This window comes from Pelmatolapia mariae, linkage group LG6, assembly GCF_036321145.2.
Source record: "Pelmatolapia mariae isolate MD_Pm_ZW linkage group LG6, Pm_UMD_F_2, whole genome shotgun sequence".
Lineage (NCBI taxonomy): Eukaryota > Metazoa > Chordata > Actinopteri > Cichliformes > Cichlidae > Pelmatolapia > Pelmatolapia mariae.
In genome coordinates, this window is record NC_086232.1 from 35727671 (window position 1) to 35740764 (window position 13094).

The 13094-nt window shown below is 39.5% G+C and overlaps 1 protein-coding gene across 1 annotated transcript in view; it reads left to right on the top strand.

The window, feature by feature from the left end:
• Positions 1-13094, top strand: part of cnnm2b (cyclin and CBS domain divalent metal cation transport mediator 2b) — a 49223-nt gene that overhangs the window by 1874 nt on the left and 34255 nt on the right. The window lies entirely within an intron of this gene.

Consider the following 13094-nt stretch of genomic DNA (forward strand, 5'->3'; position numbering starts at 1 on the left):
GAAAAAGAGATGGGGGAGGATAGCAGCAAAGGTTCTTTTCCCCTCAGACAACACTGAATCTGCCACAGGTGTAGTTGCCACATCTTCACAGGTCACTTCCTGTAAAGCGGAGAAGCAGGTGTCCTTATCATTCTCCATCACTTCCATTAAGTGTTAATGTTCACACACTCTCTCTCTCTCCTCCTGCTTTTCCTCCTCATGCCTTGCCCTCCTCCTATTCAACCCTTTTCACACTTTCCCATTCCTTTCATCTCTCCCTCTCTCTCATTTGTAAATGCATTAGGACATGTGGGAATAGTGCAACGGCAGTGCTGAGGTTATCAGGTGGGGGCATCTTGTTTGAGAACCTGCTTAAATCCCTGTCTGCCTCTCATGCGCTTGCTTCAGAGTGATGGTGGCGATAACTCTTTTTTTGTCCAATCCTGGAATGCAGTCGTGTGGATAATGAATAACAACCTCTAACACCCTCAAGCCCCCCATGTGCTGTGTGTATTTGTATGCGCATGGTGTTTGAGAAAGATGTTTACCTCACCCACGGTTTATCTGATGTTTTGCATAGCCAACCCCCTCACTGTTGTTGCTTCTGACTAAGTTATTCCTGGAAAGGGTTTGTAGATTTGGTGCTGGACTGGACTGATGCATACACAGACACACCTGTCAGCAGCTGATTTATGAACTCTTAAAACTGTGGGGGAAAAAAACATGACTGTTGTGCGCTTATTAGAATATTCGCTTTACTTTAAGAGGATTAATTGGGAGGAAAAACAGAACAAATCAGCGAGCTCCATTACCAGAAATTAGGTGTAGTTCCTCTGCCAAATTAGCATTACATAATATACTATTTGGGGAGGGGGGTGTTTGTTTATTTATTTTCATCACAGCTGACTAGTCACAGACATGCACCAGTTTTCTGAGTAAACAGAGAAAGTTCACCATCCTGTTATATTATCAGAATACTAAGATCAGCAAATATTTGCAATTTCTTTTTATTATTGCATATCTCTGTTGTGATTGTAGTAGACATCGGATGACTAAGATTTTGTGTGTTACAACCATTTAGTGAATATTTGAATGTTTGTTTTTACCTGTGTTCCTGTGTGTGTGTGTGTGTGTGTGTGTGTGTGTGTGTGTGTGTGTGTGTGTGTGTGTGTGTGTGTGTGTGTGTGTGTGTGCTACACAATGGCACTGAATCCACAAGTCACTTCATTGATAAGTAATATTGCAGAACATTAGCTGGGAACTGTTTTGGTGGAGATATCATCTGAATTTCAGGAGCAGGATCACTCCTCCTTCACGCCTCCTCCGGCCTCAGGCTATAAAAGCCCCCCTTCTCCAATACCTGCTGTTCTCATTTTCACGCCCCACCCTTCCCCCCCATTTTTCCCTCTCTTCTCCTCTTCTTCTCTCTTCCTTTCCTTCATTCATTTCTTGTTAGTACATGGGGATCTGCCCGGCCCGAGAGCCGTCACCAGTCCCCTTCGAGGCCTTCCCCAAACCGCAGCACCAGTCACACTTCCTCATCCCTCATCCCTCATCGCCCATCGTTACCGAGGATGTGGTCCCCACTAGTGAAAAGAAAATAATTGGGTTGTTGATTCATTAGTCACCATATTTCAGTGACACAGAAACTTGTGTGAAGTGTTTATTTTTGTAAGGTAGCAACATTTTCTTCTTAAGGAAGGAAAATGTGCCATGCTCTGATGGAGATTTAGTGATTAATAATTACACTCCTGCACAATTTGTTTCGACAAAAAACAATAAACTGAGACAAACAGTTTTCTACTCTTTTTAATTAGATGCATATTTTTCTATCTATTCCCTTTCTTAACTCCTTATCCAGTTCAGGGCCATGCTAGCCTGGAGCTTATCCCAGCTGTCATGGGATAAGAGGTGGGGTACAACCTTGACTGGTCACCCATCTATCACAGAGAGAAAAGGACAGCCGCTTATGCTTCCAGGCAATTTAGAATCACTAATTAGCCTAATGTGAATGGAGCGATCCCACACAGGCGCAGGGACAACATCCACATACCAAACAAAAAAATATTGACCTGACAGTCTCAAATCCAGGGCCCTCTTGCTGTGAGGCGATAGTCATAACCACTGCACCACTGTTCCACTCGTGCTTAGTTTGCTTTAGAGTCATTCCTCAATTTGTGCACAAGCTGTAGATGTGGTCGGAGTTTAAAACATCTGCATGCACCTCATTAAATATCCCGGGGCATCGGTTCATTTTCCATCCACAGCACCCAAACACTTGCTACATACCTAACACTGAGTTTATGTTTAAATAAAAGCTGCTGCCTAAGCAGCCGTGACATACTTTGGTTTGAAATACTTAAAAAACGAGAGACAATTAATAAAATAATGTGAAGTTTTTCTCTGTAGAAGTATTTTGCCCATTAGCAGAGAGAGTGTCTTGTTGCATAATGATGCTTTAAATAATTCAGCTCCATTCATCTCAGATATGTTTGTAAATGGGTAACTGGGTGTATCTGTTTGCAGTAGTTAGTGGCAATTTGTGAATTCAGTTCACATACTCCCACTAAGAGACGCATACATTAAGTTTTCGCATCATTACACCTGCATACTTAATCATAAACACTCAGCTCTGGAGGGTATAGCGTCTGTGCTGCTGGCAGTGCACCAGAGGGGAATTCAAGGGAGGCAAGTCATAAGCAACTGCTGTAGGGAGGCCTGCGGGGTCAAAGTTTCCCGTCAATCTGGCTCTGTTCACAGCACACACTCAGTTCAAAGTGCTTTGTATTGTAAGTCATTGTTAATTAATTTGATGCCGCTTGCGGAGCTGCATAGTCGTTTGGAGTCGGTTACAAAAAAAAAAGAAACAGTCCCAAAACATGCTGCTCACGGTAGAGACTGTGTTAGAGCAGATGGTTCTGCTTTGCATTGGATCAGAACTTTTTTCATAAGTTGGTTCCTCTTCACAGTTGTGGATTTGTAAGAGAGGATTTCAGACTGTGCAGCATTACATAATTCACCGTGATGCTGATTCTACTCTTTGTTAAGGTTTAAAAAAGCGCTATATAAATACAGGCCATTTACTATTTACCATTTAAAAACATTCTCAGAAGTGCTCATTTTACTTGAAATATAGAGAAGCCACCATAATCAATGTGCCCCTGCTTATGTTTTACCCAGCTCCATCGAGGTCCTAGGTCAAGGGTTACAGCGAGATTCATACAGGAGGTGTTTAATGCAGGCAGACACACTTCTGGAAACTTCTGACCCTTCATTAATTGCTCTCCATCTGCGACTGCAACAATTACTGTCATCTGGGGGTTTCTTGTCAAGCTGCAGGTTTACCCGTTAATGAGTGGGTCAGTGAGTGCCTTTTGGGACAAAACCAAGTAGCTGGGGCAAAAACAGGAATTTAGCTGCCCTTCTGGCTTCCAGTTATGTGCGATATTCCTGAAAGTGCAAGTTAGTCACCCCTTCACATACAGTGTTCCAAGCTTTTTGAGAGGAGGAATGGATTTACCGTAGGCATGAGAGCTCAAATCAGGTTGCACACATGTTCCTCTACACCACTCTGCTTTCTGATTCTGGGGAAGCCGGGCCACTCGTACAGCATCAGATGCACCGGCACTTAGAGTCAGTTTATCTTATCTCCTATTTTCAAATCGCGTGTGTGATTGATGTGGTTATTCTCCTGCATGCTGGTGATAAATATGTTATTTCACGTGCATACTGTTTAGTCATGCCTACAAGCTATTATGCCACATTCTTCTTTCAAAGCACAGCACTCATCTGCAAACCCTTTCTGCTGTTAAATGACTAAAAGTTCATTCCACCGTGGTCTTTTCAATTCAACCACTGTTTCCTAGCCCAGACTACACTGTATTCTTCACTGTTTTAGAGTAAAAGTCCCCAGTGTAAAAGAACCTACATGAGAACTGGCACGACTTGAACTAGTTCCCTAATTGCTGCAATATAGGCCAATCTATGCTTAATTCAGATTCAGCAGCCTTCGCAGGCTCTTTGCTTAGGACTTTGTCTTAAAGTGAAACTCATTTTTTCTCTTTTGGGCCTTGTTGAAATACTGACAGCAGTTTGTGTGTGTTGCGTTTTTTAATGTTTTTATTCTTTCTGGGTGTTTGTGTGGAGCATATCATAGCAAATGTCTGAAAAGCGTCATGGATTGTTTGCCTGGTAACCCTTGGTTTTTAACGCTGCATCAAGTGTTGGGATTAAATGACATCATGTTGGTAAGAACACTTAATGTTTCCTGATGAGGGACACCCCTTTGAACTCAGCGTGACTTCTTCTGCCAGCCGCTCACTTTATCAGAACTGATTACCTCGAATCAAAGGTTGTCTGCATTTCACTATACTTGGTATTACAGAAGACGGCATTGGCTGCAGATTTTCTCTCGAGTGGAATGTAATATCATTTAAAAAAAACAACACTCTGCATTTGAGTGTCGCAAGTACGTGTTACCTCCAGCGTAACATAGTGTGTTAATTTATAAACAAATTTATTTATTATTTAAACACTTATCTTTTTATAATCATATCACTTGTGATTTCTGCTTATTTGTTCAGGCACCTGTCTGCATGGTTTATAAGAACAAAAATTATTCACTTGTTGTAAGCATATTCCTCTGTTTCTGCAACCCTTTTAGGAGGTCTTTGAGAAAGAAGCCAGAAAACCTCTGTTGTAGTAACCTGTTGTTTGGTAACTTCTTGTCTGTGACTCAGTTTAAAGGCCCACACAAGTTGTTAATGCGTGTTTTAGCCCGTTTACTAAAAGCGATGAATAACTCACTGCCGCCAGATTTTCCGGCTCTGGACGTAGTTTTGGAGAAGCCTATTGAAAGCACATTATGTAATCCGTCACGATTAAATTTTCATTGCTTTTCTTTCTATTAAGACAGCACCTGACAAAGGATTTTTCTAGTTCACTAGTTGCCGTTAATTCATGCGGTTAGTTCACTTATTGTTGCTGATTGAACCAGACAAGTCATTTATTAACTTAATCATTTGGGAATACCAGAAAATTGTTTGAGTTTTTGAGAAAGTAGAGTTTATATATAGTAAGCACAGTACTACATTATGGAGAATTGTTTAATAACTACCCTTTAAAGGCCACGTGCTGACAACACCTGAAAAAGCATTGGTAATCTTCATGTGTTGAGGTAACCAGGATGCAGCATGATTATCTAATGTGAGAGGGAGTGACCAGGCCCACTGAACACTTACATGTATATACTTACATGTTTTACATGATAAGCTATCTTTGAGGTTAATGAATAAACTGCAAAAGTACTCACATCATCTTTTCAGGGATATTATTTATGGTCTCAAAATGATCGCAGACCTGAATAAAGAGTTGATGTAAACAAAAATGTCTATCTGTGGCTGATCTGTGGTCATATGAGCTAGTATACTGTACTGCTTAAAGCCTTGATTATACCAAGTTGTGGACATAGACATGGACAGCTGGAGACACCATGGCTGAGTAGCTATTCCTATTATACTTATTATACTTATCCTATTATACTTACTTAAAGGTGTGCATGCATAATAGTTGATGGCTTAGATAAGACACACAAAAAACCAGACAGGGATGTGGACATCTGCACAGATCCTTGCGCAGACCGTCCAGTGAGGAAATTATTGCCGGTCATATCCAAACAGACCCTAATAGACTTGAGTGTGTTACAATAACACACTCTGAACTTTTGTGGAACAGATCCTCTCCCTTAATTCCACATTGTGTTCACCAGCAATTTGCACAGATCATGTGCTTTCAGGTGCTGGAAATTTTTTTTTTTAAAAATGATACACAATGGCATTAAGACTCCTTACTGAAAAAAGCTGAGGAGGGAAATGCTGTAGAAAGAACAGAACTAGAAAGTACTTTGTGTATATATGCACAATGGAGTGCAGAGATGCAGAACTGGATGATACGAGAAGAGAAGCTACATGTGAGTAAATGCATCCACCATCTCATGGACTACTGGCCACCTGGCAGACAGGTCATAGTATGTGAGACTGAGCGGTGCTCTGTCTGATTTGGTGATGTGTACTAAAGCAGCTGTGCAGAAAGGCCTCTGTGCTGTCTCCATTGCTGTTCACATTGTACACCTGCAGTTCATGCCAGATATAGAGATGCTGTAACAGTTCTGTAGTTGTTGGATGTTTATGTGGCAGAAGGAGGAGAGCAAAGAACTAGTTAATGATTTTGTGTAACTGTCTGGGAGGAACTGTCTGCTTCTTAATGTGAATAAGACCAGAAAGATGGTTATTGACTTTAGAAGGAAGAGGATGGCTACATGACCCGTGTCTATCATGGGACAGGATATTGACGTAGTACAGATGTATAAGTACCTGGGCTGAACTGGAACACCAACACAGATGCTATATACTAAAAGGGAATGAGCAGACTTTAGTTCCTAAGGAAGCTGAGATCCTTCAATCTGTCAATCAAAACAAAGGTGATTTTTTTTTTATCAGTTAATTGTGGTGAGCACGGTGGACTTTGCTGGGAAATCATCATCAGGTGGTGACACCAACAAAACAAACTGATTAGTAAGACCGGCTCTATTATTGGCTGCAAATTGGAACTTGTGGAGCTGGTGTAGCGAGGAGGTCACTGTTACCCATCATGGATAATCCTGACCACCCTCTGCACCATTTAAACTCTGTAATACACTATATTTGTCTGGCAGAGAGGCATGTACCATATATTATTATCATTATTATAGATCCCCTTCCTGTGTTTTTGTCAGTGCCCCTGTCTCTAAATAATGTATCAAAGCAAGTCTCACTACATCTGCCCCTACCCTTCTCTGATAAATCAACCCAACACTTGTCTCCATTTGCTCCACCATGCCTATTTAAACTCATCTACCGTCACTACCTCTCCTAATCGCATCCTCACTATTATATCGGTCTCCCTCTCATTCAAACTCATGTATTCTGACTTTCATTCCTCTTCTCTCCACCTTTCCAGGCTCTCTTCCGCCTGCTCCCTACTCCAACTATAGATCGTAGTGTTGTCTGCAAACATCATAATCTACAAAGTTTTTTTCCTGACGTCATCTATAAATCTCTTCATCACCATTGCAAACAAGAAGGGGCCCAGAGCCGATCTCTGATGTAATGCTACTCCGCCTTTCACTTGAACCCATCTGTCACTTCTACTGCACACCTCACCATTCTCTTGCTGTCCTCATACACGTCCTGCTCCACACTCACGTACTTCTCAGCCGCTCCTGACTTCCTTATGCAGTACCACAGTTCCTCTCTTGGCACGCTGTGATATGCTTTCTCTAGATCCACAAAGACACAGTGCTCCTCCTGGCCTTCTCTAATAGCAAACATCACATTTGTTGGCTGAAGAAAAACATTTGATTAAAAACCAAACAAACTGACATTTTCTATTAGCATTGCTTATACTTGCACATTGTTTGAGTTTGATTTTTCATAACTGTTTAAGCTCCAGGGTAACACAATTGTGAAAAAGAAATGAAGATGATGTAATGGTTACTAGATTTTGTAATGCAAATTTAAAGACTTTGTAAGTTCATTTTCATAAACTCATTAAATGGATGAAAACCAGCTGTAGCCAAAATCTCACTTATTGTAATTCCCAAGCAGTGAAGTCAAGTTGGTTAGTTACTTGTGACATCCACGAATGCAGAAATATAGAATTTCTGTCAATTCAGAATAAAAGTTGGTGTGAGACTGTGCAGTAAATGTAAATGTAATTAATACTGATCGTTCCAAAAAGCTAATGTATTAGCAATTTGTGCTCAAATGTTCAGTTCAATTCAATTTTATGTATACAGCGCCAAATCACAACAACAGTCACCTAAAGGTGTTTAGCGTTGTTTTTTGTGTCTGTTGTTTGAATTTGTTCTCATTCACCAGTCAACTCTGTGCACATTTATGTGAAAAATCCGAGTTGGCCATGCTATGACCCGCCAACAATGCCAGGGTACAGAAAATCAGTGATTTTTCTTTTTTTAAATCTTTGACATTAATCTGCTAGTAAACAAGTCTAAACCCTGTTTGCAAGCTGTAAAAAAATTGTTGACATTGCTCAAGCCTGTTTCTGCTTTATTGCCCAATTTAATTTATTAGACAAGTAATCAAAAACTAACTGCATTTTAATTGCAGTAACTGCAATAAGCTACATTGATGATGAAGAATAAAAACAATTATCACATGTTATCAGGTTAACTAGTAATTTGTAACTTATTACAAAAAAACCCAAAACTTTTCCCAACAATGAATGGATGCACTGTTGACCTTTGCTGATTTTGATATTGACTGGGTTAAACTCTTGAGTTTGTTGCGTTACAAGACTAGTTTTTGAACTGCCCCACATTCTTCAGATTCTGGTACAACATGGAGTAGGCTTTTAAGACCCGATTAGTACAACAGTTAAGGAGTGTCAATCTAGCCGCAGTGCATTACCAAAGCCTGTCTGATCTGGCATTATGACTTTTCTTTACATTTATTTTCTTCCTGGAACACCAAGCTGTGTATTTGCCACCTAATACCAGTGCAGCTTGTCCACAGTTTTGCAGATTTTTCGTTGACTGTAATGTATTCTGATGTCAAAATTAAGATTTTGGGTGTGATCCAGTCTCTATTCACGTAGGCTGTGGTATTAAGCAGTACTGCTGGCCTACAACTCCTGCAAACAAACAACTATGTCAGCTTCAGCTTGCTATATTTGGAAGTAGCACCAAAATGCGTTAGCCTCCAAATTTGACCCACTTGGCAAACCTGTGCACAGCCATCCAAAGGTATTGTAGAAATGAGACTGTACTACTATCCAAAAGGGGTTAAAACACACAAAAAGGTCTCTGTTGCTTTATAGTTGACATTTTATCAAGGGTTACTTTGAAGAGTAACAAGTGTGGAGATCTGACATGGAAGACTTTTGATATAAACCTCTGTAATCTCACATCCTTGCTTCTGTATGGCAGATTTATTTGTTTGTAATCCCAGTGACTCAATGGGCGGCTTATGTGTGAGTGACAATGGGCTTTTTATGAACATCCACAAATATGGTTTTTATCACTGTAGTCACTTGAGAAAAAGTCCCATATTGTACCAAGGAAGTGAGTGGGATAAACCTGAGGCACTTATTGTAGAAAGTATAGTGGTATTACTGTACTACTGTAAGGTCTCTTTTGGTCAGAACACATTGCACAGAAATCCAAACACTGTCATGTACTGTCTCTGATGTTGGTGCAAACATCTATCTTGAGCACATTTGAAAAACCGCAGTTCTTTTTTCTCGACACTGCAGTGCATGTCACTTCACATCATTTCTACCTAGTAACTTGAGTGCAGACTCATTAGTGACTCATATAACTTCTGGTAGTCTCTGACGATGGCTGCTCCTGAAGGAATGGCTTTTGTAATTTTGTGTTGTTCATGTAGTTAAGGAGCCGAATCTGCTTCCAGCGCATGTTGCCTAGGATCTGTAGCAATGAAAAAATTTGTTATTATGCAATCCAGAATGCAGCCACCCCCACGTTGCTTTTAATAAGCTGCTTCCCAAAACAGAGCTCGCACTGCACCTGCCCGTTATTTCGTTAACAGATTATTTAGACTCTGTAATTGACGTGGCCATGCAGGTATTACTGTAACAGGAGACTGAGGCTGAGAGGTGTATGATGTAACAGAATAGCCTCATGTTTTCATTTACTCTGTTGGCCTGGATTTAACTGTAAGTTACCCGAATGGAAGATCAGATATTTGCACTTACATCCATTTGTACTTAAATGTATTAATTTTGATAGCCCCTTTGATCCTCTTTAAACAAATGTGAAATGATCATCTCCATAGTGCAGATACTCTGATTTACAGCCTCTGTTTTGGGATTGTATAATCTAAGACTTTAGTGGGGGTAGAGAAATGAACTGTAGGCGTTAATCAATATTTTATCTGAATATTGGCATTTGCCAGTTTTTACCTCTTTGACTGCCATCTTTTTTCGCATTATTTTTTGCTGCTAAATGTTCAAAGAGTGATGATGATGATACACCAGAAAGACTTTCTGTTTCTGTCGCCCAAATGGCAGAATATAAAACACATGCATGCAGACACACAAAGGCACCAAATGTAACCAATTTATTGTTATAAGCCTAAAGTTTTGCTGTCATTATATTCCAAGATTTTTAGAAGAAATTCTATTCTAAAGCAAGAAACCACTTAACCAAGACCCTTATCTTGTTGGAAAGACACTTAAAAGATGCTCTTTTTTTTTGCATTTGATGACAAAAAGAGCAAAAATCGTCCTTAAGCTGATACTTGAAATGCCACCATTACATATTTAATATTTTTTTTAAAAATCCTTTATGTAGTCGTATGCAAAGTGTCATTCATTTTGTCTCTGCTGAGAGGAACTGTTTGCTCTGACTGTGGTTATGTCTTTAAGATATTATCAGGGTAATTTGGGTGTTGTGCATGATGTCATTGTTATGAAATGACGGGAAATTGCTGCTATTAGTGTCGCCGTATGATGATTAGTAGGAGGAGAAGAGTGATGATGATGATCACTGTATTGCGGTAATCATTATGTCTTATTAGCAGGGGTTGAAATGTACAAATTTGTAAAGCCGCCTCTACGTCAGTCTGTCCCACTGGAAGCTCTAGCAGGCTCTAGAGATTGCGTTCCATAATGAAACATGGAGATAGTGAGACTCCTCTTAATGAAAGCCATTAGCACTGATTAACCGGCATCCTACTGATTCTCTCATGTGGAGAAAAGTGGCAACTAGCTGCTAATACATCCTGGGTATAAATGTACAATGGGCTGATGTACTTAAAGTATTAAAGACAAAAGAAGTTGAGGCTATAGAATAGCGCCTGGGAATAATATACAATCATGCTTTATATAATTAGGCTTTTTCAGTGATGCATTAATGTGCAAGCAGCTTTTTAGTGTCATAGTTATTTGATTTAAAATGTATTTTAATATACTTCTTATGGAAATGAATGAACAAATTATTGCTTCACATTGCTTGTTTTAAGCCTTATAGTCCAGACGACTTCTGTGACTATAAGGACTATAAGGAAAAATCTTAAGAGCTGTTTTTACCGGTTTTGTTGTTTAAATGTGCTCTCATCTACTTAACAAATCAGTCCCTTGGCATGGAAATTTTGTGGGTTTTTTGTTTGCGTGTTTGCTCTCCTCTGGCATTAATGTATTGCCCAGTCTAAACATTTATTAGAGAAGTAGTGATCAAATATGAATCAACAAAGGAATCAAAACATCATGAAGGCTACTAAAGGTGTCAGATAATTGCAATGCACTAAATTTAGTTTAAAAAAAAAGATTTTATGTACTTATGTTTTGTTTTTTTGTGTTTTTATTTAATCTTTAATCACCAGGAAGTTCCTTGAGATTAAAATCTTCTCTTCCAGGGAGACTTGGCCAAGAAAACATTGAGTAAAAGTACTTAGTTACATTCCAGCACTGCATTTTTTCTATACAGAAGACTGTATCTTTTTGTGGTTTGTGTCTAACTTTGACTTGAGTAAAAAGAAAAATAAGGCCCATTCAGGCTGTGCCTCAGAGAGGGACAGAAGACTCTGCAGCTTGGTCAGCCTAGTAACCAGGCTCTGTGCAGCACACTAAAGGAAGCAGAGCCACTTGCTTGTGTAGCAAAGTCCCATCCCCCTCCTCCTACATTCCCTCTCTCCCTCTTCTCTCCATATTGTCCTCTTACCCATTTCCCTCAGTGTTATAAATTACAAACGACACAAACCTCCAGGCCTAATGCCCTGCTATGGATGCTTTCCAAGCTGCACTTTTTGGAGAGCCAAGAGGCTGGCTTCATTGATAACACCGGGCACACTGTCCGTCTCTCCATTTACTGGCAAGAGGAAAAGCCCAAGACGGGCCCTTCACAGGCCCGAAAGACACCAGCGCTTTTTACAATCAGCTGATGGAGCCTACTTTCCTGAGACTTAAGCAGTGGTAGTGTTTTTATTTCAGCTGGCAATGTGAAACACATCGATAATGATTAAAACGACAAAAAAGCACCGAGCATCAGGACCTCACACTGACTCTTATGGGATACCTTCTGATTTAATTATTAATTAAACTTTATAGATTTGTAAAAGTCTGTAGGAAAGTAATCAAAGTCATTTTGGGGGACATTTGGAAAATTCTCACACTGCTGTTTCAGTTTCTCAGAAATCAGCACCAGCCACTCGTTAGCATTTATTAGCAAAAGCTAATGGGCCATGAGTGCATGTGACCATTTCGTGCCCTCACATTACCAAAGTTATATTAAAGAATAAACCCACTATGAAACGGAACCAAAAAACAACATTTTAATAACATTTACCCTGCATGACAAATATGATTGTTTTCCTTTTTTTCTTCTTCTCATAATTACCAATAACCTTAAACGTGGCAGCTCATGTTAGCTGAACTGAATGGAGGTTTCCAGTAGAGTCCAACTAATGTTTCAGCCAATACTAATCTATTAAAGATTTTTTGGTATTTGCATGTTACCTAGCATGTAAAAATATATATTTTATAAACAGTTTCTGGTGTAGTTTTTCCAGCAGAGTGACTCAGAGTTCATTGTTTGAAATGCTCATAGCGCTGTCTGCTGACAGAAACAATGATAGAGACAAGGCAAATGATATAATTGTATAACTTAGCATTTTACCTGTTAAGCTGATATTTATCTACTTATGTCAACTAGTTACAGCTTACCGTATGCTCGAACAGAGCTTTTGTGACTCAGCATTGACCTTCAAGGTGTGATTACACAAACAGGGAAAATTGGTGCAATTTGTCTTCATTTACTTAATTCTACTTAATATTATTCTTGTTCTAAATATAATTTTTTTAATATATATATATATATATACATACCTATATAATTGATTGCACCAATTTTCCCTGTTTGTGTAATCACACCTTAAAGGTCAATTTTGAGTCACAAAAGCTCTGATCGAGCATATGGTAAGCTGTAACTAGTTGACATAAGTGCTTTTATGGAAATCATAAAATAATTTTTCTGCAGGAAAAGTCCAAAATGTCTTTCGGGATACCAACAACAAGCACTCTTGATCACTCTGTGGCATTAA